General features: G+C 37.1%; 1 long non-coding RNA gene across 1 annotated transcript; it reads left to right on the top strand.

Annotated features, from left to right (window-relative positions):
• Window positions 1-1308: 1308 nt before the first annotated feature.
• On the top strand, window positions 1309-20834 carry LOC131027306 (uncharacterized). The gene is made up of 3 exons (XR_009102480.2): window positions 1309-1429; window positions 20392-20469; window positions 20603-20834. It is a non-coding gene; the product is annotated as an uncharacterized LOC131027306 (long non-coding RNA).
• Window positions 20835-22272: the final 1438 nt, after the last annotated feature.

Genomic DNA, 22272 nt, shown 5'->3' with positions numbered 1-22272 from the left:
ATGACTAGGTGACTAAAACTTCTAGTCACAAAAAGTAAAAATAACCAAATTTTAGTCATTTTTTGCAACACAACTATAAATGATTAATTTGGTCATCAGGTAAGATAACACAACTATAAATGACTAAATAAATGATTAATTTGGTCATCGGGTAATAAAACACAACTATAAATGACTAAATAAATGACTACTACTCCTCTATACTATTAGTATAAGGAAGAATATTTTCCTTCTATGCATTAATGATAAGACAATTGTTACCTTTTTTTTGCCCTTCACGTCAAAGAAATGGCTCATATAGGATCTTAGGCCCTCATAGTTAAAATTTTGGAGATAGTTAAAGGGGATTTGAATAAAATCAAAAGTCTTTAATTTATTTAAAATAATTTGTTATCATTATTTTTCTCCTTTTATTAAAATCAAATCTTTCAAGGCCTCCATATTTTTTGTTGCCTCATCTAGCAATGTCTCTTATTGTGCCCATAGTCTGATAACCACTCTAATTACTTATTTATTGATTTGATGAGGCTTGTTTACATATATGTATTCATCTTGAAAATGGCTTAAAATAATGTAGACCCCATCCTCTTGTGTGGTGAATCCTAAAACTTTCCTCCATACGTCTACAATTCTTCTATAATGGGGTAGATAATTTTTTGTATTAGGTTGGAGCAGAATAACCCTATGGGTTTCAAAATTTGTATGATCAATATCTATGATCAAAGTATGAACATATCTTCCAACATATTCCATATAAATAATGTCACCAAGCACCTTAGAAAATTATCTTGTGGGCCAACCTCAATGACTCTATATAAGGGGAACTTTTTGTACTTTGGGTAAAGTTTCTTAAATATATCTATAAGAGTTGGTGTAGCCATTTTAGTAGCTTCAAAATTAAAATGTAGTAGCAAGGTGACAAGGTCTAGCTAGGATTTTATCATGGGTAGGTAAGTTCATAAGAGCAAGATGAGTGTAATATAAGTAGTTATTCTAAAGTACCAAAATTACTTAAGGAATTTACAAACATCTTCATCTAAGTACTTCAACATTCATAATATTTCTAATAATGAATAAATATACTAACAATTTATAGAAATCAGTAAATAAACACTATTACATAAAAACATAATTTAAGACATTTTTTAAGATCAAATTAATATTTCATCTTAAATACTTAAATTATTACTGTAATTATTTTAAATTAAAAATTAAAATTAATTTAAGTGTCTTAAATTATAAATTAAGACAAAATATACATGCATTTATAGCTAATAGGCGGCAAAAGTAGAGGAATAGCGGGAAGTGAATTTTTTTTTTTTTAACTTTTCTCTTGCCCATAGTAGGGTTTTGTAAATTTCGTTTGCAAAATTTTTCCGTTCTTTCTCATCGGCTGGACTGAAGGAAAAAAATTATGCAGAATCTTGGGGTACGTCAATCGCCATGGTTGTTATGAGTTTTCTATTTGTGAATTTGTACTGCAGGATCTTGAAATTATAGAAGTTATGACAATTTGAATGAGTTTTATTGTTTGAAATCTGTATGCAATTGGATCGTTCTTTTGTTCTATTTTATTTGATTGTAAAATGATTGTGTTGTATTCTCCTCACATAGGGAAAAACCACTTTCAAGCAGCTGAAACGTTCCTTGCCTCATGCCAGTTTAAAATTGTAGACAATTTTAATTCTTAGGGTTTGAGTCTTTTATCTTTTGGGTATATTATTTTTTCATTGTCTTCCACATTTCTTTGGCTTCATAATTTCTTTGACTTTTGATTACAGACCTTGCAAGAAAACTACGACTATTCTATTGTTGCTTCTAAAAGCCATACTTCTAGCTTCACAATTTCACATTCTTAAAATATTTAAAAATTGGAATGAATTATAGAAAATTGAGTAGTTATTTTTTAATTTTAATTTGTAATGATGGAATAATCAATTAGAAATTATATAATATCTACTTAAATTTTATTGAAGCTATGGTCTTGTTGAAGCTCTCTTAGTTCAAACCCTTAGGTCAGCCACTTATTATATGGCCATGACTGCTATGGTCTCTGATCTACACACCATTATCTTTGTTGCACTTCAAAATAGAGATTGTTTTGATTGGTGTTTACTGCTGCTGATTGTTTTGATAGGCTTTGATACCACACTTTGGTGTTTTATATTGTCCATGACCTGCATTTTTTATAGTGAATTGCAATCACTCACTATGACTGTTGTTTGATACTTTCATCTTGTTTTGCTTAAACAATATTGTTTGTGTTTTTGCATTTTTTTTGACTTAAATTTCATTATCAGTATACAATTAAAGATACTCATTTCAACTGAAACTTTTATTTGGTATTCATGTCTTAGGGGTTTCTGCCTATTCATTGGTAATTTATAATATGGCTATTTTACCTTAACTATTGTAACTTGACAATGGAGATATGCCATGTGGAATGACAACTGAGAAGGCAAGAGATATTAGACCTGACCGTCGAGGCGAACCTTATCTCCGTTGGCCTCACTTGCAAGCAAATCAAGTTCATGGTCTGAGCCTAAGAGAAATCAGAGGTGGTTTTGGAAAGCATCATCGTGCTCCTTCTGTTCATGCTGCATGTTATGCCATAGCAAGGCCATCTGCTTCGTTAGAAAAAATATAAATTACAAAGAAGCTAAGGGGTCATCAAAATGCTATTTATTGCGATACTTTTTACACCACTTTCTGTATGAATTTTATTTTTTGTATTTTATAATATGATATCTTGGGGTTAACTAATGATTAGGTGTAATTTGTCAACCGATGACGATTTTCCTATAGAAACTAAGACCCCATAATGCTAGTTAGATACTGAATGGAATTGCCAGTGATCTTTTTTATTTTCATTGTTTGTTTTGTGTTGGAATAAAATACAAAATATTTTTCCCAAGCTAGGTGTACAAAAGACTCAAAATTATGACCTATTTACATATTTAAAGTGGCTAGAATTAGTTTTTAGAGCACCTAAATAATGTCATATATCACTGTCAAACTGAATTTTGATTAGTACTATAAGTTAAAAAGCAAGCGTAATCTCAATTATGCACAACAATAAAATATTCTTCACCAAATTGAAGGAATCCACATCTATTATTGGCTTGTTAAATTCCATATTGCAGCTCGGGGCAACAATCATATCAGAACACTAAACTTATTTGAACTTGGGAAGGAATAGTAGATAGTGACAAAATTAGCACAAGAGATTCTTACTTCAAATTTTATCAAACTAAAGGGTTAACAAAATATCCAAATCTCGACTGTTCATTGGATCAGTCCTAGTATGAAAGAAGATTTCAGCTTAAGAAGCGTTCATGTTTTGTACTTCAGTGGCAACATGTTTTTTTCTTGCGTGGTATGAATCAAGTAGTATTTTTATAATATTTCTTTACAAAGAAAACTAGCTTGACCCTGTTCTTTTCAACAATAATTTTACCTTTGTATACTAAAGGATTATCTTCCCCAAGTAGCTCCTGAAAATTGATTTAATTCTTATGAGAGAAGAAATTATCAGGAGGAATAAACACTGGGTCTCTTAAAGAGAATTTTTGGAATGCATTACCTCATAAGGCTGGTAAGACATCAAGACATGATCAAAAGATCTGGCCAAATTAAGATTAGCTATTTAGTCATTTATACATAAGTTCAGTAAGTTGGTTATACAAGCAACTCCCTCTATTTGAATATATACATATGGTAGTAGTTGTGGTGCCTGGCAGAACTGATGTTGCTATTTTATTGTTTTTATTGATTCGTCCACAGTTAGTTCCAAGGCTTATTTATGTAGCCAACTGATTGAGACTATAACAAATCAACAGCCATAGGAATAGAAAATAAAAAAATTAATAGTAAAAAATCCAAGGCAGCATTAATCGCTTGAAAAAATAGGGCAAGAGTTGTTATAGTGGCTAGGACTAGCTATTCATTGTGGCTAGGGCCATGCATGATGTCATACTTAACATTCATTCTCATGTCAAGTCAATATCCAAAACTTTAACAAGAAAGGAGAGCGAAGTTGGAAGAAAAGGTAAAGAAAAGGTATAGTCAATGATGGAAAACACACAACTGATAGAAATCGAGGATACACAAGTATATACCTAATATGTATAGTTTTGGATTGACTAGGAAACATGACATGATGCGTGAGCATCCCATTCGATCTTATTTTTCATATAGATGTTAATATATTTTCATTTAACTTTGTATCTTGCGTAGTGCCTTTGGTGCGGATTATTGTTGTGGTCTTTCGATTTTGGCTTTGTTTGAAATGAGGCTAGCCTTCAAGCAATTTGAAGGCAAAGAAAATACATGTCATTAACATTTGCAAGATCTGTTCTCTTCAAAGATATGCAAACCATTATGATATGAATTTGATAAAAAAAAATTGTTTTAATGCTTTCTTTCCTAATGCATTTGGATTGATCTCTTTAAGAAATGTTAAATTTTGTCATGCTTGATATTGGTTTTGTTAGGTTGCTTGAAACATTGGACTAGGGCATGGATCAAACACAACATGGTATAAATGATAAATAATTAGGAGCATGGAGTATGGACACTAGAACTATGCATGCCAAGTATAGATTAATAAGTAAGAGAGATGTAGGATCTGTTCATTGCCAGTCATGTAGGTCTCCCTGATGCATAAACAAGATGGTCATACCGCTATGTATGGAGAATTAAAATAACAACATAAAATTCCCACCACAAATAACATTCACACAAGTTGTTGTAACAACATTAACATGTGTAGATGGACCTAGCAAAGCTCTTAACACTCAAATTCAAAATTAAATACAATTAACAAGCTTAATCTGAACAAACTGAGATTTGAACCGGAGAAAACTCAGTTTCTCCAGTGTAAGGATCAACTAGTACCCATTTCACTATGTAAAAGGGATGTATGAATGAGTTTGGAAGGCAAATTGGTTTAAACAAGCTCTAATAAACTTTTGGGCTCTTAAAACATCGACCATACACTCTCCTGCTACATATATGCTTGGTCCCAAAACAATGGCTTTATATGAGAAGTAACTCCCTTCTAAATGTGGACTATTATCTTATAACCTTCCCTCACCTCCCAAATGGCAAGAAGATGGAAGATCAAATGTCCAAACTGGAGATGAAATGGTAAACATTCCAAATGTCAATTCTCTCACCACACAAACAAATGCTCGCTGCTTTACTAACGTTTTGTTTGATGCTTCAAGATGTGGCTCTTGTAACGTTTGGTGAGTTGTCTGCTTACTACAAATGGAAATTTTTTCAAACTCGTTCTCAGAGGTGTTCAATATAATATCGAATCCATACCACTCCTTTCCATATCCCTGTTACGTTGGTTTTAATGATGAAGTCTCACTTTAGGATTCTCTGAGTCACTCCAACGAGCCAGGGAAACGGTCTTGCATACTTGAGACTTGACATTTCCAATCATTAGATATCCTCATCACTTTCAATGCAGGCAATCTGTTGCTGCTTTGATGTGGAGAAACCCTATTTATTTCAATTATGAAATAGTTACAAAAAATTACAATCATTTATGCATCATTTGGTCACACGAAAATGATTTAAATATTTATTGAATTTCACTGGTGGGGTCCAGATGTTAGCCGTATGTTCCAATAATTCCTTGTGATAAACTTATCAGTAGAAATGTTAGTCAATTTGTTTTGATTTAGTTTGAAATGCATTTGTTTAAGGTACACAGTATTTGTAATACTTCTGTGAGCAGTTGTTTTGGCTTGAAGTTATGTGTAAACTGGATATAATTGATATGACATTTTTTTTCTTCATATCTGTTGGTGTAAATAAATATTCATTATGGATATTATTACACTTTACTTAAGTTAACTTAGGATAATGCATCTCTTCGTAGTTTGGATTTGAGACACTTAGGGAAGTGTGCACATATCGATAGAGCTTGTAGGAGAAATTCCACCTTTTGTGGTCTTATTTTGTTGTTACACTCCACATTCGGTGGGTCATCCACCTCTTGTGGACTATTAAATTATTTCTCCTACCTACCCCTAGTATTTCTTACCTATCCTTGTTTCTCATTGAGCAACATGTCTTGATTGTGTGCTCGTACATCCATATGGCCTTGCCTATATAAGCAGGTCTATATTCATTGTATTGGTGAATCTAGTTGATCATTTTCATACTGATGAGAATACAGTTTGTTCTTGTCATTCTTTTGTCTCTATTTTAATACTTTCCATTGTGCCCTTGATCTTGGCAAAATCTCACATGGTATCCAAGCCATTGGGGCTTCATTGATTGGTTTTTGGAGACATCGTGGAAGGCTTCTATTTTTGGATCTGGGGAACTACGCTTTTTGGAGGCATCTTGGAGCATTTCGACCTCACCATTGCGTCTGGAAGGCCATTTCCATAAAAATCGAGTATAAATTTGACCTATTTTGGCGAAAATCATTTTTTGGGTGTGGAGGAAATTTTCTATCCAATTCGAGCAGTATGGTACAAAATTTTCGGATTTTTTTTTTTTTTAAAATTATTTTTTTCTGAAAATTATTTTCTAGTTTGAATTTTCTTTTTTTTTTTAAATTTAAAAAAATTTAAAATTAATTTTGGGATCTGTACCTTCTGCCTAGTCAGCAGCACCCAGTCAGTGCCCAGTCAGCACCTAGTCAGCATTTTCTTTAAAAAAATTTAGACCCCTCTCCGTTGAGCAGTTTGGATTTTTGGGTCAAATTTGGAGGCCCATAACTTGCTCAATTTGCTCCTTTTTGGGTGCAATTTTTTTTGATTTGGGATATTTTTTCGTGCTCTTCGTAGTGGTGTGGTTATTTTCTGGTTTTGGTGCACAGGTTTTTCAAAAATTTTAGATTTTCTCAGCTGTACCTGTCCAATCCTCAATTTTGCAACTTCAAAGGCTTCATTTGAGCTCATACGACCTCCTTTTCAAGTGCTGTTTTTTTTAAAGTGCATGTTTTGTCATCTACTTTTATAATCTATGATCAGATTTCAGAGATTTTAAGTAAAAATTGTACTTTTGGATATTGGTCTTATTTGGCATATTTGGTACTTGTAAATTGCTTGGATCTTAGTTTAGATCTCTTGCATTATTAGTTTGAGTTTCTTTTGGCCTTATTGAGACAGTTGTAAAAATTGAAATTAGAAGTCCACTTTGCCATTTTTTGCAAGTGGCCCATTGTACATGCACTAAGTATAAAGTGCCAAATCATCACTTTTTGGGGGGTTCTTTGATTGAGTGAATTTGGGGGGGTGTCTTGTGTGATTGTGCCTCTCTTTCCTTGTGCTCTTTCATTTTTGTTGCAATGAGTCCTCATAAATTTCCACCTTTAACTCCACATAATTATGCATCATAGAAAATTAAAGTATGGAGCAAATTAATGGAAAAAGGTCTCACGCATTACATAGATGGAACAATAGAAGCACCACCTAATCCTAAGGCTGATCCTAATTCTCAGTTAGAATGGCTCACTAAGAATTGCATGGCTCTTGGAACTTTGCGCAAGCATGTATCAAATGACCTCATCTTTCATATTGAGAAGTGTACTACAATCAAAAATGTTTGGGATATGTTTCAGAAATTGTATGGTCAAGTTGATGAAATCAGAGGTTATAAGATTGACAATGAGCTCACCAACTTGGATCCCAAGAGTTTTGATACAATCCAAGATTATGTCACCAAAGCAAATGAGCTAAGAGAAAAGCTTAAGGATTGTGGAATTGACAAAAAGGATATTTAGTTGATATTCAACTTGTTGGACAAGCTTGCACCAGAATATGCAGCATTTGTGTCTAGCTTCCAAACTCATCGTTTGACAGTGGGGAGTTCCTATGTTATGCCTTCATTTGATGCTTTCACAGAAATGTTAATATTGGAACAATCTAAGTTGTTGAACATGGGGCTTCTCAAGTCTTCAAAGTCCCAGGCTTTGGTGGCTAATCAAGGGAATCAAGGAAGTCAAGGCAAAGATTCCAACAAGAAGAAGAAACACTCCAATTCTAAGCCACAACAGGAAAAAGGACAATCATCCTCTCCATCACAAGGCAATTTTTCATCCTCTTCCAAGAAGTGGCCACCACCTAAGAAGGATAAACCAACTTGTGCATATTGCAAGAAGTATGGTCATGATGAGCATCAATGCCACACAAAACAAGTTGATGAGTTAACTAATCTTCTTAAGAAAAACAACATCAACTTGCCATCCGCCTACACAAAGAAGGATTCATCTCCTTCCTCTTCCGCACATTCTAAGGGAAAAGGGCAAGCATTTGTGGCTACAACAGGTTCTTCAAGGCAGTGGATACTTGACTCGGGTGCCTTATATCACATGGGTTCTACAAAGGAGCAGTTTTCTTCATTGGAGCCATCTAAGGTACCTCACATTTACATAGGTGATGATACACAAGTAGAGGTTCAAGGGAAAGGTTCAGTTGACATGGATGATGGAACATTTGAGAATGTTCTCTATGTTCCTAACTTGTCTACCAACCTTTTCTCTATCTACCAAATCACTCACTATGGGAATGGGAAAAAGGTTGAGTTTACACCTGATTCAGTTGTGGTAAAGGAACTTGATGATGATGCCTTGGTAGTAGTGGGACAAGTCAATGATAACTCAAGGCTTTATTCATTATCCCACTTTGTGCCAAGTTCACCTTCTAGGGCCTTGCTTACTCATTTAAATTCCGAAAGTAAGCTATGGCATGAGCGGTTGGGTCACCTCAACTACCGCTATCTTCAGTAGCTCAGCACTAAAGACATGGTCACAGGTCTACCTCGAATCAATTTTTCAGAGGGTGAATGTTCTGGGTGTTCCATGGGCAAGCATCCTGAGGAGAAGTTTGATAAGGGGAAAGCTTGGAGAGCTTTGGAAGTTCTTCAACTTGTTCACAGTGATGTAGCAGGTCCATTTCTAGCACCTTCATTTAGCAAGGCCCGCTATGTCCTCACCTTCATTGATGACTACTCTCGCTTCACTTGGGTCTACTTTCTCATTCATAAGAGTGAAGTATTTGATAGATTTCAGGACTTCAAGACTCGTGTGGAGAAGCAATCCGGGAAAGTGGTCAAGATTCTTCGTACAGATAATGGAAGGGAATATGTGAACAAGAGACTTGAGGATTTTTGTACATTTGAGGGGATTGATCTTCAGCATTCTGTAGCATATACTCCACAGTAGAACGGAGTTGCAGAATGCAAGAATAGAACTCTCAAAGAAATGGCTAGCTGTATGATTCATGCACTTTCTCTTGATCCTGCCTTTTGGGCTGAGGCTATCAGTTGTGCCACACACATCCAGAATCGAGTTCCTCACAAAGCTTTGCAAGGTATTACTCCTTTTGAAGCTTGGACTGGTAGGAAACCGATTGTGAGACATTTTAGAGTCTTCGAGTGTCTAGCATGGGCTCACATACCTCCACAAAAACACAAGGCATTGGAACCATAGAGTCGACCTTGCATATTTGTTGGATATCCTGAGGGTGTTAAGGCATATAGATTGATGGATCCTAAGACACATGAGGTGTTCATTGAGAGGAGTGTTCACTTTGAGGAAAGCTCTCCTAGCTTAGCCTATCTACCTCCTCCACCTTACTCCATTGTGGATAGTGATGTTAGTGATTCAGATGATGAGACTCCTTCAACTCTAACTCGTAGGGTTACACCTCCATAGAGTCCACTTGCAGTTGAGGAGCCTTGTTCTCCACCTCCTCCTAGACTTCGTTGGGCTCGACAAACACTTGAGTCGACGGGTTCTCTTGTTGGGGATCCTTCAAATACATGGAGAACTCAATCACAGCATCAGTATCTTCCACATGCATTCATTGCTACCACTTCTGATCCACAAACATTTTGGGAAGAATCAGGGGTTCCTGAGTGGGACCAAGCTATGGAGGAAGAGTATAGTTCCTTGATGAGGAACAACACATGGGATTTAGTCCATCTCCCTAAGGGGAGAAAGATGGTTCAATGTAAGTGGATCTATCGGACCAAGTTTGCAGTAGATGGTAGTGTGGATAAGTACAAGGCTCGACTTGTTACGAAAGGTTTCTCCCAAGTAGCAGGTGTTGACTATACTGAGACCTTTGTGCCCGTAGCCAAGATGAACTCCATTCACTTGACACTTGCTATTGTTGCAGCTCATGGTTGGGCTGTACATCAGATGGATGTGAAGAGTGCTTTTCTTCATGGTGATCTTGATGAGGAGATTTATATGGAGCAGCCATAGGGTTTCATCTAGGATACTTCCTTGGTTTGCAGACTAAGGAAATCTCTCTATGGCCTTAAGCAGGCTCCCAGGGCTTGGTACGCCAAGATGGATTCCTTTCTTCTCTCCGCAGGGTTCACCAGGTGTCATTCCAATCTGAATGTCTACATTTTGTGACAGGATGACTCCCACTTGATACTTGTGCTCTATGTTGATGATTTGATCATTATAGGGAGTACCGCATCAATCATTAGCAAGGTCAAATTTGCTTTGCATGACAGATTTTCTATGACTGACTTGGGTCTTTTGCACTACTTTCTCGAGATAGAGATTTCACAATCACCTTTCAGGATTACACTATCGCAGCCCAAGTATGCTCTTGATCTGCTTGCACGCTTTCATATGGTTGATTGTAAGCCTGCACCAACTCCCTTTCTTTCAGGAGTCAAGCTTGAGGCTTAGTGTTCTTCTCCACCAGTTGATGCCACTTTGTATCGTCAGCTTGTGGGTAGTCTCATCTACTTGACCCATACATGCCCTAATATTTCATTTGCAGTTGGCATGGTTTCCCCTTTCATGCAGGAACAACATGAGCTTCATTGGAAAGCCACCAAATGCATCCTTTATTACATCCAGAGTACACATCACTATGGGATTCACTATCCAGCAGGCACAGGACTTCACTTGGTTGGTTAAACAGGCTCTGATTAGGCTGGCGATCTTGATGATCATAAGTCGACTTCTGGTTACAGTTTTCACCTTGGTTCAGGCCCCATTTGTTGGCAGAGCAAGAAGCAACATGCTATTGCTCTCTCTTCGACTGAGGCTAAGTATTGAGGTGTTGTTAATGCAGCGACTGAGACAATTTGGCTCCAATAGATTCTCATAGAGTTTGGGTTCACCACTTGTTGATGTGTATTTTGTACACGACCAAACATAGAATAAAATACCCAGAGGTACCTTATCCTCTCTTGAGTAAAGTCTCTGAATGCTGAAGATATCGCAAAAAGGATCAATCGGAAGGACTTCAAGGTTTTTCTTTGTAGGATCTCTACTCGCGGATAAGCACTAGTGGTCATTGTGTTTGCTGTTTCGTCAAGGGGCCTTACGTACTTTCAAAGAAAGCTTGTCCGTCTTACTATCTTTCCAAATGAAGAAACAGGATTTTCCTAATACTAATAGATTTTCAAAAAAAAATCGAAAGATAAGGGTTTCAAGGAAGAGATACTTAAACTAATCCTAAGAATGGCTTGATGAAGGCTAGTCTTGATAAGATTCTACCAATTTCAGTATTGCCAAAGGACTACAACTCCACTGGAATTGGTGTGATCTTCTAAGGGAATTCAACAATTTTCAAATCACCAAGGAGATAGATACTATTAGGGAGATATGTACTAGTTCTTCCAATGATAATTGAACTCTTAATCAATTTCAATGTTTCCAGTTGATGACACAAGGCATTCTTATAATCAGTAAGAAGCTAGTAGTTTGGAATGTGAGTCTTATCAAAGATCAGGCACAATATTCGTCCTTCAAACTTAAAATCTAAATGATATTTCTACTAAGAGTGATTCAAGAAGATAAACAACCATGAAGATAGCCACAAGGATTGCAACAAAACACCATAACTTCAATATTTCATTGATCTCATAGCCAAATAAACAACAATTGTTCAACTTTCTTTTTTCACTACTCAAATTTGCTACTAATAAAATTGAACTTATTTCTCTCCAACTTTCTAACTTTTTCTCTCTGTCTCTAACTTTTTAAAATGAAATGAGTGAGGGCTTATATAGCATCCTCAAGTACAATGGACGACCTGGATCAAAAGAAGATCGATGGCTAAGATTTTGACACCTAAACCCTAATTAGGGTTTGTTACAAAAAAGTCCCCATTTAGATAAACATTATTAATCCATAGCCAATAAAAAATTGGCACAAATACCAAGGAGACATAGACCAATAGGAATTAAGTTGCCACATCATCCTATAACAACTTTTCATCTAGAACTTTGTTCCCTTTCCTATGCTATTTTCTAGCATATTCAATGAATCTGGACACAATTCCCTCAATCTCAGCAATGGGAATCTCAGGAAGATTCTTCATTTGTTCTTCCAAATGAAGGACTTGATCAAAAGTAGTGAGAAGAGTCATCTCCCACCCAGGCTCAAGTTCTTTGGTCTTCTCAATCAGGAACATAGTAGCATACATTTGATCTCGCTGCCTTTCTGTGATGATGTTTTCTTCCTTGCAAAAGATGACCTTGATTCTGTCCTCCAACTCTTGGATGTCCACATCTGTCTCGATCTCGATCCACCTATCAAGGATGGTACACAACATATCAAACACCCTGTGTTGAATTGGATGGATGATGCCTTCAACTCAGCTGCATCTGGTGTTGACGTCTTCAAAAAGGACTTCCTTCATCTGGAGCAAAGTTGCCCATTGTAGGAGGCTATGGGTTCCTCCATCCATTATATTTTCTTGCATCAGAATCTGTCTTGATGTTTCTCTTATCACTTGTAAGACTGGGATGATAACATTTCTAGTGTGAGTGAATGCAGCCACAATTATCATTAGATTATGGATAATCTCAAGGACCTGGATAGCTCGATGAACTGTCTTCATCATTCTTGTTGCAAATTCAAAGGCTACCTTGTGAGATTCATCAATCCAATAACTCATGAGTTGAACTAGGTTCTTCGCCCTTTCTGCCTCACTTATTGATTCAAGAGGAAGTGCATGTAAAGGAGATATTTCTAGATCCTGTCATCTCAAAGGCTGGTTAAGATGGCCAAAATAATTCCTCCAAGCACTGACCTCCTTTTCAAGCTTCTTATTCTTTTCCACTTCCTCTTTGAGTTTGTCTTTGAGTGTTTTCAATGAATCGGTTGCTTCTTCCATAGCCTGCTCGGTGGTTAGTGGGCCAAGATCAAATATTTCTAGATCGTATTCTTCTACTAGAATCTCATCCTCATATTTGTCCACCATTGGTGTAGCTATCTGCACTTTTCTGGATCTTGTCTCATCTCTAATTACCTTTGACATATTTGTGGCTTTCTTCTTCTCTATTACTTCATGAGAATTTCCTATAAGGCTTTCCAAGTCAAATACATCTTCTTCCTCTTCAACCACAACTACCCTTGTCGGCCTCTCTTTCAGCCAATCCGGAATGGTAGATCTTGTTTCCCTCACTTGTATTTCTTTAGGTAGAGGTCTATCTTCCTGGAAAGGAGATGTTGCTTCATCATCATTCTTTTCTTCATGTTGCTCATTAGCACCAACTTGGGGAGATTGACTTGATGAATGCAAAGGTGTTTGTCCTTTTCCTTGTTTACCATTCTGTACCATGGATTCCATAGACTCATCAATTTCGTATACTATCTACCTCTGATCCTCTCCTTGACTTGCTTCCTGTTCATACCTAGAAGATGTGCTTGGTGGGCGATCAAGATTTATTTTCTGCTTCTTCTTGGAAGGTTCTCTCTTCTCAAGTCCTTCTTTCCTCTTTGAGCCTTTGGAGTGAGAAGTATTCTCACTCACACTTGCCTCTCCTTCTTCTGGTCTTGCTTTGAAGGTGAACGTCATAGATACATTCTGCTCCTTCAACTTTTGATGTTGTACATCCACCCATCTATGAGTGCAAGATAAAATGGGAGCCATCAAAGCTCTCAGGTCTAAAATCGCGGGCTCATTCCAATCTATCTTCACTTCTTTATCTTCCTTCTCATAGGATGACTGGAGGTATCTACCATTATCCTGGGCTTGATCGACTACTCTATAAATTTTGCATTTCCTGATGAGATCCATGGGTAACCTAGAATGTATCTTTCTTTTGACCTCGACATCATCTTGGACATTAATCCAAAAGTCCTCCACCTAAGACTCATGCCTATACTTCTTCCCAACTATTTCTTCTATATGACCATGAGGATCAAAATTCTCTCTTGAGGCAAAGGATGTGAATGAGTATAGAGATAATTCCTTCTCTGCATCTTCTGTGGCTTGAGTATTAGGACACACTTCAACTGAGTTCCCTAGTATGATAGGGACAGGAATTCCATTTCCATGCTTGTGTCTGGATGCCTTCGCATAAGCTGCCAACTGTCTAGTCACCTCAAGTAGTACTATCCTGTCTGTAGGATATCTTGGCAATATGTAGGAAGGTGAAGGACACCCATGAACTCTGATGTATGTGAATTTTGGAAACTGAATGAACCATGCACCATGCTTCTTCATGAGCTCTTGTGCATCTAGAGATAGTCAATTGTGAATCCCACCTTGCAATATCCTAGTAATATTCATCGTGAAGGTATCATTGACTAGCTTGTAGTCACTTCTGGGCAGATGATATAGTTGAACATAAGAATCACAAACTCTTATTTCTCTGGGTCCCCTTCCAACAACTCCCCTCTGAGGTAGTCTTGCATACTCAAAACCTATGATCAAGGTGTATACAACATATGAACTCATGTGGAATGACTTGGTAGGCCTTAGTCTTCTCAACTGCATGTCCAGGCTGTTGCTAATGATTCTAGCCCAATTGAGCATTCCCTTTCCTTGGACAATCAACTGTATGAAGAAGAACATCCACTTGTTAAAGAAGAAAGCTTGAGAGGCACCCGTGACCCGATTGAGCAAGGTTATCAAATCCTTAAACTCTTCTTGGAAGTTGATTCTGTGTGGCGTATTGGGAATCTTGTTCAGGCGAGGTCTGCTCTTGAGTAGCCAATTCTTGTTGATGAAGTTCAAGCAAGAATCAAGATCATCCTCATAGATAGACCTAGCTCCTTCTAGACTTTTGTAGACCATGTGTCTATGTTCCAGGAGATGAAAAATTTCACTTATAGCTTCCTCCGAAAGATAGGCTAAGATAGTTCCATCCTCAACCATGATCGTCCTTGAGTGTGAATCAAAGTGCCGGGCACACTCAATCATCAACTCATGACACTTGATTGCGGGAGGGAAACCTGCAGCTTTGATGATGCCACTCTCAATTATCTTCTTTGCAACAGGTGACGGCTTGCCGATGTAGGGTGCTTCGCAAAACTTCTTGACATTGAAGTTTCCTAGGTTGGTGTCTCTGATATTGCTCCACTTGGACACAATCCTGGTCTCCAATTTGTCATTCCTCTAATCCTCCTTGATGAAATCCTATCGAGTAATGGATCCTTGGGCCTTGGGGGTCGTCATTTGACACCTCTTTCTTGAATTTTAGCTATCAACCTTGAAAAAATGAAAGAAGGAAGATGATAAATTTGTTGGGCAAGGATGTTTGATCTGAATTTCTGGTCTTCCTTTGGATGAATTATGCTCCAATCAGCCTTCAAAAGAATTTTTCCTTCTACTAGCCTTCAAATACTTGGCAAATTCTGGAAATTAACCTCCAACTAGCAAGAAATTCGCTCCTCCAACTTAGCTAGAATTCGCTCCTCTAGATCTGCTCTTCAAGTTCACATGAGAACAACGAATGAATGATTTAAATTCATCAAAATACCCCTCCCTTATATAGGGTGCTCAACTTAATTCTCCTTGAGGCCGACTTGTCAAATATGAAATAAAATGAAATAAAACCCCTTTTAAAGGATGGCCGACTTGGCAAATAAAGGGAAAATAATAAGTATTGAGTGCTCAATCATAATTTTTATTTTTAAAATTAATTCCAAAGCTTCAAGGGTGGATTTTTCATTTATTTCAAGGCTTAGAAATTAATTAATTAAATTACAAATGCCTTAATTCATGCGAACTTGTTTGAGCCTCCCAAATGTTTTGTAATAAGTTAATTTTAGTGAAAAATTATGGGCTAGCTTAGGAATGTCAAAGCTTGATTAAGGCTTGATGAATATTTTATTCTCCTTAGGCATTAAAAATATCCAAAGTAATGTAGGTATAAATCCTTTCAAGGCTTATTTGGACCGCTTTTCTAGGCTTCTTCACTTCATGAATCAAAATCTTTACAACCTAGATTTGCAATCTCCCATGTCCTTGTCTTCACAATTTTGCAACTTGCCCTTGATTCAATCTAACAAAGATGAAAAATAGGTGTTTATGAGGATTTTGCCCTAGACCCTTTGGAAGGATCAGGAGCGATTTCCCTAACTAGGCCATGAATACCATATTTTCTTCACTTCTAAATCCTCCGGAAGGCGAGCTTACGCTTGTTTTGGCCTAACAAAGTCTTGGATTTCAACTTTTTAGCTCTTCACATGAGTAAATTGGGTGAAAACAGGTATTTCGCTCTGGACCCTTTGGAAGGGTCGGGAGCAATTTTCTCTTTTTAGGTCAAAATTCACTTTTCCTTGATCATTGACCCTTTTCAAGGCAGTCTCCAGGGTCTATTCAACTCAACCACTAACTTGGCTCAATAATATTTTGAAGGAAACACTGCATTTTTGGGAATTTTGCTCTGGACCCTTTGGAAGGGTCAGGAGAGAAATTCACCTCTCAGGCCAATTTTCCAATCTCCTTCACTTCAATCCACCTCACAAGGCTAGGAAATAGTTTTCTTCTTTCACCCAATCCAAGTTTGATTTGGTTTGCAAGGCAAAATAGGAGATTTTAGGATTTTTGCCCTGGACCCTTTGGAAGGGTCAGGAGCGAATTTCCTCCTTTGGCCTAAAATCATCACTCTTGGAAACAAACATTAACTCAAAGGTAGTCTCAAGGGCATTTCTTACCTTAGTCTACTCTTGTCTTGGCTTAAATTTGAAAGGAATAAGTAGGTTTTAGGATTTTCGCTCTGGACCCTTTGGAAGGGTCAGGAGCGAAAATCTTGTTTTAGGGCTATTTTTCCATCCTTTCGACTTCAAATCACCTCCAAGGCATATAACATCTTGTCTTTCTCCTTGCCAGGGTATAAAAACAAAAATTTTGTCTTGAATTGCAAGGAAAAAGGGGAATTTAAGAAATTTCGCTTTGGACCTTTTGGAAGGGTCAGGAGCAAAATTTTCATTAGGATTTCAAATTTGCATTCTTGGCAACAACAATATACTCTAAGGAAATCCAAATGCCTTCTCACACCCTTGTCCAAGCTTGGCCTTGCTCAAAATTTGGAAAAAATAAGTTTTCAAGGATTTTCGCTCTGGACCCTTTGGAAGGGTCAGGAGCGAAAATCACCTCTAGGCTCAATTCCTTCTTCATTCATGGTCTTTAACAACTTAAAGTCACTCTTAAGGGCAACTTCCTCTTGATTTTGCCTTATCCCACACTTGACCTAGCAAAAACTTGATAGCAAAAAGAAGTTTTGAGAAAATTCGCTCTGGACCCTTTGGAAGGGTCAGGAGTGAAATTTTCATTTTTGACCCAGAATCATCATTTTCTAAACTTGAAACTTCTTTGCAAGGTAGGATTTCGTCCTTCATTACCCTAGGAATAAGGTTTCATGTCCAAGAAAAGTCAAAAGGTAGGTTTATAAGGAATTTTGCCTTGGACCCTTTGGAAGGGTCAGGAGCAAAATTTCCTTTCCTAGCTAGAATCCTTCATTTTAACAACTTCTAAACATCCCCAAAGGCTAGATCATGTTCATACTTCATCTCATCATGCCTTGGACATCAATTTTTGGCCAAGTAAGGTAAGAAATGTCTCTTAGAGAGATTTTCGCTCTCGACCCTTTGGAAGGGTCAAGAGCAAAAATCCCTTCTTGGGCTAAATCCTTCATTTCTCCCTTTCAAAACAACCTCAAGAGGAAAAACCAAGTTATTATTCTTCCATTCATGCCATTACAAATCAAAACTTGACTTCCTTTATTGCAAAGTAAGAGCTTTTAGGAATTTCGCTCTGGACCCTTTGGAAGGGTCAGGAGCGAAATTTCCCTTTTTGGTCCAAAATCCTTCATTTTCAACACTTTCAAACCTTTCAAGGGCAACAAGAATGTCCAAGCTTCCTTCCAAGATATCCTGCAAATCAAAAATTAGCCAAACTTAAGATGAAATGAGCTTTAGGAAGATTTTCGCTTTGGACCCTTTGGAAGGGTCAGGAGCAAAAATCTCATTCCTGGCAAAATTGCTCATTTTTTAAGCTTCAAACCATCTCATAGGGCAAAATTAGATCATTCTCCACATTAGGAACAAGGTTTGTAACTCATTCAAGGCAAGAAACAAGGTTTATGATGAATTTCGCTCTGGACCCTTTGAAAGGGCCAGGAGCGAAATTCTCCTTTAGGTCGAAATCCTGTCCTTCAAAAATCCACCAAATCCATCTCAAGGCAAGATCAAATCAATTCACTCTCAAACATGCTCTAGAAAGCAACACTTAGCCAAAACTAAGAAGAAAAGGTGGTCTAGAAGGATTTTCGCTCTGGACCCTTTGGAAGGGTCAGGAGCGAAAATCTTGTTTTTAGCTTGATTCTTGACCTTTTGAACTCTAATCCTTCTTTATAGGTGAACACAAACCTTTCTTCACGCATCCCCATCAAGATCCTGTCTTTAGCCAAGTAAAAATTGGAGCTTTCAAAAATTTCACTCTAGATCCTTTGGAAGGGTCAAGAGCGAAATTCATCCTCTTGACTAGTTCCTCAACTTGGTTCATTTCATTTCCTTCCTGCAAAACTCTTTGAATCATCATTAGGTGCATTCGCTCATCAGTTTCTGAAATAACCACTCTGATTTGCCTCTGATCACTAACTTTGCTCAATCGACTCAGACCTAGAAGCAAACAAGACTCTAACAAGAAAACCATCAAACTGGACCTACCTTGACCTTAGACCTATTCACCCTGCTCTTCAATCTCACCATCCTGATTCTCCTGAAAGGAGAGACTTCATTAAGGAAAACTTAAAGTTCCAGGCAGACGACTAACGACCTCCCAAAACTAGGCTAGACTTAGCTTGAAAGAAACCCTAAAATGAGCCTTCAGAGATTAACCCCAAACTAGCCAACCCAGACAACCACTCACTCACTCAAAACCTAGCAAGCAGAGAAAAAAACTCATTAAGGGAAAGAAAAACCCTAAGAAAAAGAGGGGGTCCCCAGCCTAATGGGGCGATGTGTGAAATGGTCACAACACCACTCCACGGCCAACAGTTCTACATTGCGACAATCAGAGTGCTATTGCAATCTCGAAGAACCCGGTCCAACACCAGCAGACCAAACATATCGAGATTCATATTCACTATATCCGAGACCTCATTCAGGAGTAGGTCATTGATTTTCAGTATTGTCCTACAGCGGAGCAGGTTGCTGATGTATTCACCAAACCTTTCACTGAGAGTAAGTTCCAGCAGTTGTGAGCTCTCTTGGGGGTGCAGGATGTGTCATTAGGGGGGGTCAGCTGAGTTCTCCTTCCTCTCTTATGGGGGGGACTTTTTCCTCTTTGAGGTTTTGTCTATCTTCTTTGAGAGTCTTTTGTACATTCATCTCTCTTTTGGGGGGGATTTTTTTCCCACTGGGTTTTCTCCCTTTCTCCATTTGTGAGAGATTGCATTGCATAGTTTTTCTTGCATTTGCATATTGTACATGGGTAGCTATCATGGCCTAGTAGCTGGGGACCATCTTGCATTGTTGACTTAAGTCTTCATTCCCCTAAGTTTCACTTAAGGGGGGGTGTTGGTGTAAATAAATATTCATTATAGATATTATTACACTTTACTTAAGTTAACTTAGGATAATGCATCTCTTCGTAGTTTGAATTTGAGACACTTAGGGAAGTGTGCACATAGGGATAGAGCTTGTAGGAGAAATTCCACCTTTTGTGGTCTTATTTTGTTGTTACACTCCACATTCGATGGGTCATCCACCTCTTGTGGAATATTATATTATTTCTCCTACCTACCCCTAGTATTTCTTACGTACCCTTGTTTCTCATTGAGCCACATGTCATGATTGTGTGCTCGTACATCCATATGGCCTTGCCTATATAAGCAGGCCTATATTCATTGTATTGGTAAATCCAGTTGATCATTTTCATATTGATGAGAATATAGTTTGTTCTTGTCATTCTTTTGTCTCTATTTTAATACTTTTCATTGTGCCCTTCATCTTGGCAAAATCTCACAATATCAATCTATAGTATGTCATTGCTGGTTCTGATGACTGCCTTGTCAGAATTTTGTCCATGGAAACATGCTTTTGCTTGGCTAGTTATCGGGGAAATGAGGTTCCTTTTCAATGTTAAGTTTTGATTAATAGTTTGTAATACATGTGTTTCTTTTAAATCTGCACTGACAATCCTTTTTCAGGGAGATATTACTAATTTGGCAGTGAGTGCAAACAATGTCTTCGTGACATCAGAATCAAATGATTGCATCATTCAAATTGTGAGATTTTATTTTCTCTTTTATCCTTTACTTAGCACATAAAAAATGCCTACTGTAGTTGCACTCTTCTCCAATTGTGATATTTCTTTTTTAGTCTAGTTAAAATAACTTTTATTCTTTGTATTGGTTGTAGTGACGATTCCCAGATGACCTAGCAATATCTGTTTTACAAGGTCATACATGACCTAGCAATATCTGTTTTACGAGGTCATACAGGAGCTGTTACTGCAATTTCTTTCAGTCCTTGGATGGGTTGTGAATATCATCTCTTATCGTAAGTGTCTTGTTATAATTTGTTAAGTCGATGATGTAATTTCTTTGCTATTCAACATAGCACAATACAACTGTGATATGATTTTCTTTAACACCACTTAAATGTAATCATATAGAAAAAAATAATTTAATTATGTGAGCATATAAGGAAAGCTAATTTGTCTAAAATGTGCAGACTTCTGAAGTTCATGGAATATCTAATTCTTTGGGATACCCATTGCAAACTTTTAGAATTATATGTTCATGTATTTGTGTAGCTTTTATCTTGGAATCTTCATACTCTAAATGATTTCTATCTTCGAATTTCCACACTCAAAATGATAAACATTATATAAATATTAACTATACATATTTGTTTCAATAAAGGCTTAGAGTAGTAATTTTCAATAAAGGCTTAGAGTAGTAATTTTCAATAAAATAATTGCGAGTCTTTATGAGAGAGAGCATCATTAGAGGTATATAATCATGATAAAAAACATAACCCTTATATAGAGAGTCAACAAAAAAGAAGGTCTTATCACCATAGATCACAATAAAAAGAATAGAGACAGTCCTCCAAACATGAGAAAGGAAGACATAGTTTTGTGAGAATGAATCACTGTCATAACAGTGGACAACAACAGTCCATGATTGAAATGAGCTACATGATACTGAGAGAAAAAGCATGAATACACACAGTGATACATAACCAAAGGGCATGAGACAATTGTGCAAAAGTCTTCTTGAGATAGTGAGTAGTCATCCAAAACATAATCATAAGAAAACCCAGGTCAAAAGACAAAAGACTGTAACTATAGAAGGTTGTAATGACAGTAAAAGAGATCACAAGGGCAAATCAGAGATATTGCACAAGAGATTGAAATACATAGTAAAAAGTGCAGTCCATTGTAATGTCCCTATCTAATTTGCACAATGCAGCTAGGTTTACCTGGTTAAATCATAGAGGAATAATCTCAGAAAATAGTAAATTGTTTAATTCACAATTGTAAAGTTTAAACAAAATAACAACAAAAGCAGCAAATTCATATTTACTTGTTACAGAGCAGAACCGATGTGAACAATGACAATGATCCCTTTAGTTAAATACACACACAGATATAGTTGCTTGGAATCAAGAGAAAGGAAATATCTAAAAACTGAAGAAGCCCTATTTAACAGTTAGAAAATTGATCAACGTACAGGGAGGTCATTAACATTTACAGTGGAACAATATTGATTGTTTAGACTTAGCCATGTTTTAATGATGTGATCAGTTTTCCACTCGCCCAGAGAAAGACAACGGATGGTAGAGGTGGTTCATCATGCCAAACCCAAGCCCAGGAGCAGTCACTTACCCTCCTGGCCTACTGGTCCATTCTTACTCAGTAGGTGGAGTACTTGGGTGGGCAATCGACCCCCGTACATATCCACTAGCAACCTGGAGTAGTAGAAAACTAGTATGACAGTTATGGTTTTTATTCTGTTTTATTGCTGAGAACTGTTAGTCTGTGCACTTATTAGCTCTTCCCAATTGATGTATTTTTGAAAGGA

The sequence above is a fragment of the Cryptomeria japonica genome, chromosome 4 (genome assembly GCF_030272615.1).
Source record: "Cryptomeria japonica chromosome 4, Sugi_1.0, whole genome shotgun sequence".
Lineage (NCBI taxonomy): Eukaryota > Viridiplantae > Streptophyta > Pinopsida > Cupressales > Cupressaceae > Cryptomeria > Cryptomeria japonica.
Note: the sequence above shows the minus strand (reverse complement) of the source record. Positions and strands in the feature narration are given on the sequence as shown.